The sequence below is a fragment of the Podarcis muralis genome, chromosome Z, assembly GCF_964188315.1.
Source record: "Podarcis muralis chromosome Z, rPodMur119.hap1.1, whole genome shotgun sequence".
In the NCBI taxonomy this organism is placed as follows: Eukaryota; Metazoa; Chordata; class Lepidosauria; order Squamata; family Lacertidae; genus Podarcis; species Podarcis muralis.
In genome coordinates this window covers 39,533,494-39,540,379 of record NC_135673.1, presented here as the reverse complement: position 1 = coordinate 39,540,379, position 6,886 = coordinate 39,533,494, and positions in this window count along the sequence as shown.

The following is a 6,886-nucleotide window of genomic DNA, read 5'->3' as shown; positions in this document are numbered from 1 at the left end:
TGAACGCAGAGAAAAAGTCCTTGGGGAAGAGAGCTGCATAGTGGTAAACCTTAGGAAGGGTGGCAGGTAGGATTGAACTCCACCCTCCCCTTTTGCTCTTATACTGGATCTTTGCATTGCAAATGTGACAATTTTCATTCTAAACGCACAGACCTTGGCCCACATGTAAATCATTGTACAGTGGATGCTCGGGTTGCAAACGTGATCTGTGCGGGATGCATGTTCACAACCCGCAGTGTCCGCAACCCACAGTGGCGCGCCTGGTCCTGTGCAGGTTGCAATTTGGTGCTTCTGTGCATGCACAAAGCGCGATTTAGCGCTTCTGCACATGCACAACTGCCGAAACCCAGAAGTAACCCTTTCTGGTACTTCCAGGCTTTGGCAGTCCGCAGCCCAAAAATCGCAACCTGAAGTGTCTGTAACCCGAGGTATGACTGTACTCATTCTTTCAACACTTGCACAAGCCTTCTGCTCCCCGCCTTACCGTGAATTCCTCAGCTTCATGTAACTCCTAGAGTTATCATGCTCCTGTGGTCTATGAGCTGACCGGTCAATGTTTTCTATCTCTGTAAATTGGAGCCTGTTGCCTATTTCCTCGTTAACAAGTGATGTCTATTGCTGCACATTTGCATTGTCTGGGTTTGGGAAGTAAATCTTTTAATGCGCTGACTTTTTATTTCTTCCTTTCTTCCCTGCCAGCATATAATATCATTTGCCTAATGTTTGGATTTATTTATGTCCAAATGTTTGCCACTCTTGGAGCCAGGAATTAGCATTTTGTCACTGCACATTAGCACACTGTTCTTTTCAGAAACATCTCTGCCACGATTCCCACTAATCATGGACTGCTTGGGGAATTTCTCCTACCAGTGCCTGAGCCATTTAGTTTTATCAGCCTCCCAAGCTGTGTGGCTGTAATTCTCTCCACCATTTTTTTGTGTGTATGATTTTTCTTCCTAGGCATGATTTCATTTGGTTGCTTTACTATGATGCCTGCCAGTGTTCTGCAAGTCTGTGTGTGATGTGGAATGCGACGGCATGTATGATTTGGATGAGGGACATGCAGACTAAGAACCTGTAGATCTCAGTTGATGCCACATGGATTTTGACTCTGAAAAGAGAGGAGATCCTGTAGTGCAGTGGTTCTCAAAGGGTGTGGCAGCAGAGAATGGCAAGCAGGGGTGCCAACTTGAACAAAATATTGGGTGGGGGGCAGGTAAACCCCACCCCACATAATCTATCACAAGCTGTGGTGCACATGCACCATTTAGATGGCAATGCCCATCAACTTTGACACCCCCCACACCCTCAAATAGTTTATTTGGAGTGTCTGTGCTGAAGGGACCTCAGCCCCTAGGAGTTGGCTCCCTTGATGGCAAGAGTGGCAGAAACATTCAAGGTCGATAAATATTATATTTTGGGGATGATTCATGTTCTTATGTAGCTGCATTGTTTTATGCTTTATGGATGCCTCATGATAATATAAAGTAGTTGTGTTCTGTGTTATAAATCAAGCACCTCTGGGAGTTGTATCTTTTTGTTTTCCAATGTATTTTTACCCATTAAAAATTCAGTGTGATATGAGCAATTCCCCCCGCCCTCCTGAAAGTGTAGCCCAGAGAAAAAAGTTTGAGAACCACTGCTTTAATGAATGATTTGGACGTGGGCTGTGTACCAACCATGCATTTAAAGTGCATGGTGTCCCCACCAAAGACTCTTGGGAACTGTAGTTTACTCCTTAGAGAGCTACAATTCCCAGCACCATTAACAATCTAAAGTTCCCCAGGGTTTGGGGGGGAGAAAGTCATCTGCTTTAAATGTATGATATGTACACAACCTCGGACTGCACTGACTTTCATGGAAGAATTGTGTGTGTGTGTGTGTAGGTGGGTATATGGAATTGTTAACACCGTCCCACTTTCCTACCCAATGTGGCTTCTGTAAGTATAAGAATGCGCAATGCAATAAAAGACACACTCTCACACACACATTGCAAACTAATCTTAAAATTATAAAAGCAATGTGTTAAAACAGCAGCAATTTAAAACCCAGCGGCAACAACTGGCAGAATAAAATCAAATGTTATAAGCAGCCTCAAATAGGAAAAAAAAGCCTTCAGTAAATGCCTGGAGGTTAAAAGAGAACGGCTCTAGAGGATCGCCACAGGGAGATCATTCTACAATTGTGATATGTGTCTGAGAAGTCACTGTCTTCTAATCTCACCTGGTTGCGAGACTCTGAGATTAGAGGTCACAACATGAGTGAATCTGTTTTTTGCTTGAGAGGCTTTCTTGCTAGGCTTGCCTCTCTGGCGTTCCTGCTTTGATATTTATCCCCCATTCAACCTAGGACCTTCGTACCTACGGGACCGCCTCTCCTGGTATGCCCCGTGGAGTACCTTAAGGTCCACAAATAACAACACTTTGGAGGTCCCAAGCCACAAGGACCTAACTAGGGCCAGGGCCTTTTCAGTACTGGCCCCGGCCTGGTGAAACGCTCTGTCACAAGAGACCAGGGCCCTGTGGGACTTGACATATTTCCGCAGGGCCTGCAAGACAGAACTGTTCCGCCTGGCCTTTAGTTTGGAGTCAGTCTGACCCTTATGTTTCCCTCCCCTTATGGTTTTGATTTATGGGCTACTATTAAAATGAGGCTGCATTTTAAATTATATTTTAACCTGTATTTTAATAAACTGGTCCCCCCCCATTAGGTTTTATTGTAATTTTATTGGTGTTAGCTGCCCTGAGCCTGGCTCTGACCGGGGAGGGCAGGGTATAAATAAAAATTTATTATTATATTATTATTATTGCTTGGATGTCAAATCCATTGTGGACTTGGCAGTTGATCCCACAAACTTGTGGGTATATCTAGCATATAGAGCCAGTGGAAGGAGCCTGTGGTCCTATAGATGTTGTTGGAATCCATTAGTCAACGTTTAGGAATAATAGGACCACAGGTTCCCCATCTCTGCTGAAGAGAGCTAGGTATAGATGCAGGGAAATCAGAGTCTCTCATGATGACCACGATGGAAATTTGACCAATTGCCATTTCCAGACAGGCTTTCATTGCATCCAAATTAGGCTACTGTAACACTCTCCATTGGTGGGGTGCAATTGGCCAGAGCCTGTTATCAGACTATATAAGGCAGGCATGTCCAAAGTCTGTTTTGGGGGTCTAATATGGCCCCTGTGGCAGTAGCTCAACAACTCAGCCCTCACGCACGTTCACTTCATCAAATCTGTCCCTTTTTGAAAAAAGTTTGGGGACCCTTGTTATGCAATGGTGCCCTGTTTCCAGGTTCAATTTAAAGTGCTAGTATTAACATGTATAATACCTCAGGACCAGGTTATGCCATGGACTGCATTCTCTCATTGGGCCTTTGCCAGTACCTAGTGCGTGAGCAGCCGCTGATGCTGATGACCTCAATAGAGAGCTGTTAAAACTGGCAAGGATGCAGGGGTGACTGAGAGAGGTTTATAGCCTCACTGCCAGCCTTCCTCCTGGTCACTTGCTGGATCATTATTTTTAGCTGCAACATCTTCCTCTTCCTGAGTAGGCCCTCGCATTCTCGGCGGTCCCTTGCAACACAGTACCCATACACTCATACACATTCTGGGTTTGAGACCTACAGGAGAATGAGAGATGTATGGAGCTCAGGGCAGCACTTGGGATGGACTCAGGGGGGTTATCAGGGGACTAAGGCGAGGCATCCATGAAAGAAAGACACTTCAGGCTACTTTGGGACTTTGGGCTGCTTTCCTGGAATTCTGGCAGAGTTCTCTGTGGAATCCCATCCCTCTTCCTTGGAGGAGGTGTCACTGGGAGCTGGTCGTATCTATCTGGACCTGCTTGAGCTCTGTGATTCACTTCAGAATCCTAAGACTCATAGAATAGGAAGGAACCCCCATTGGTCCAACCCCCTAGTCCAGCGGTTCTCAACCTGTGGGTCCACATATGTTGTTGGACTACAACTCCCATCACCCCTGAGCTCTGGTCTTGCTAGCTAGGGGTGATGGGAGTTGTAGTTCAACAACATCTGGGGGCCCACAGCTTGAGAAAGGCTGCCCTAGCCCAACCCCTGTAATGCAGGAATCTTTTGCCCATCGTGGAGCTTGAACCCATGACTTTGAGATTAAGAATCTTGTGCTCTGCTCTGTGCTGCCGGACTCTGCGCACTGAAATGTTTTCACAGAGCTTTTAATGTTTGAAAGCTGTCTTAAACAGCTTTAAGTTTAATTGATGCTGCTTTTAGCATCTTTAATAATTTTATTTTGCTCATATAGCTTTATTGTTAACTTAAGTTTCTTGTGTGCCACTTTGGGTATTGATACTGGAGAAAAGCAGGATATAATAATTGTTATTTTTGTTGCTTCTGCTGCTGTTGCTGTTGCATTACCCTGCCATGGGTTTATTGGGTGGTCAGAGAGAAATATTAGGACTTCTATTCACATGCAAACTGCAGTGAAGCATTTCATAGGGTTGTTGTGAGCGTGAACTTAAGAATTAATGTTGGACAGTGGTGGGGAATTGGTGAGTCTCCAGATGTTGCAGGACTACAGCTCCCATCACTTCAGACAGTTAGACATGCTGGCTGAGGCTGATGGGTTTTGGAGCCCAACAACACATGGATGGTCCCAGAGTCTCCACCACTGGCATACAACCATTTGGGCTCCTTCAGATAAGACACCACTACAGGGGATTTAGAGACAAAGAAAGCTATTCATTAAATGGATGGCCATTGTCTCTGTCCATCAATGTGATTGATTACACCTTTTGTACCAAAGAACATTGCAGACAGAAATATCTGCTCGGAGCTTAGCTGTGAAGTCTTCTGTGAAATAATCTAAGATTTAACATTCCCCACCTTCCTGAGGCTACTGAACTTCTCTTTGGAAGGCAATGAGATCCAGGAAATATCAAAATGGCTAGACAGATTGGGAGGGAAGCAGTCGCAGCCTCCAGCTTGGCATTTAACAATAAAACGAATGAAAGCAATCCAATTGGCCTTCTGGGTTTTGACAATCTTACACCTCAGGTGTGTGGATTTTGAAGTTTGTCAGATTAAAAAGTATAACATTTGATATATCTTGCAGTGCCTCATGTTGAACTGAACAACACATCTGTGTGCAGTATACATTGCAGCTTTTTATTTTTTTATATTTTAAAAAGAAACCTCTTAATTTTTTCGAGCGGAGGTGCAGGGAAATTTTTAAAAATGAAGCGCCTTGTTGGATCACACTGAGCCAACCCAGCTTAGTATTCTGTTTCCAACAGATGCCCCTGGAAAACTCACTTTCAGGACAACAGTCACTTGTCACAGAGTGAGCCGGTCTGTAAATTGCACAGTTCAAAGGTGAAGTTAACTCTTTGTTAGAGAAACGCAGACTTCGCAGGGGTTCAGGCCTAATGAGCACAACAGCTCATGCCCTGTAGGCCCTACTCCATGAAATCAGTTGTTGAGACTAAAATTTCTTGCCTCCACACAGTCATCTAAGTCTTCTCCTCTGCAGGGCTTCTTGCAAGCAATCAGAGATTATGCCTGCATGCAGTCTGTCTTTGCTTTGCCCATTTCATTCCTCTCCTGGTTCTGAGAGTCAGGGGGGAGGGGAGCTTGTCACAGCAGGAAGGGGAGATGCCTGTGACTCTTCACCAGCCTGACTCCTCTCTGCCTCTCTCTGCCACAGACTCTCTCAACTCACTGAGTCCTGTTACCTCTCCAGCTTCTGACACCTCCTCTTCCAGTCTTCTCCCTCTTCTCCCTCTGACCACTCATCACTGTCCCACTCAGTGCTTTTTTGTAATCCAGGGGGTACTCAAGGGCACACAGTACCAGCACCTCTGTTGTTGTTGTTAAAAAGTGTGGCACTTACTGTCACAACTTCATGGTGTGTACGGGCACTTTTTTCTAGGAAAAAAAAAGCACTGGTCCCACTACCAAGCCCCGGGCCCTGTGCTCTCTTCTGCTGGTGGTTCCTCCCACCAGTCCTCTATGCCCAACCATTCTATGAGACTGAGGCTGGTGGAGCAGTGCCCCTTTTGACCTAATAAACCAGCCTCCTCTGAGGTGGACCAATGCTCTGACTCATTATAATGCAGCTTTCTATGTAGTCTGGCATTCTTGCCACAGCTGCTTCTTCCCCCTCCCCAATATTCAGAACGATGTTGCAGTAACCAACTTTCATCAGCTGACCTTGGGAAGACCCATATTTATGGGATTTCTTCAGTGCAGGTGTTCACGTGGATCAGTGTTCAAAGCCTTCAGGGAAGGTATCAGCATCTGTAACCTTGATGGGCAAACTTGGCTCAGTGATGCGCAGGTGAACTGGGTCTATGTGTGCAAAGTTTGCTTTATGAGGCCAGTTTACTAATGAGGACATCGTTTTGTGGCTTAAAAAGTTTATTTAATAATAATAATAATATAGCTGGGGCTTAATGATTTGTAACCAGAATGGAAGCCTATGTTATTGATTTTGCTTTAATTCCTTGGAAACAATATCGACCCTTAAGAGAGACGTTTCAACACTTTTGAAACTAGGACGTAAAGCATTTTCCATCCCATTGATTAATAGATACTATTAATAGATACTTTTAATGAGGCACTTTCTCTTCAATGAAGCACTGTGTTAGAATAGAAGATCAAATCTAGATTTTGTACCAAGACGGACAAACAAAAAGGTTTCTTTTCCACTTCAGCCTTGAGGGCAATTTCCCCCTTTAAATAGCAAGTCATTCTATGGATAGTTGCAATAACAGTCACTTAAGTGTGTGCCTAGCCTATGCACACAGCAAAAATCTTTGCCCATTAGAGTTGATTAGGTATCATTAGCTTCAGTGCTACTTCTGGAACAGCGAGAAAGTCATCGGTGCTACAAAACAACCAAGATGA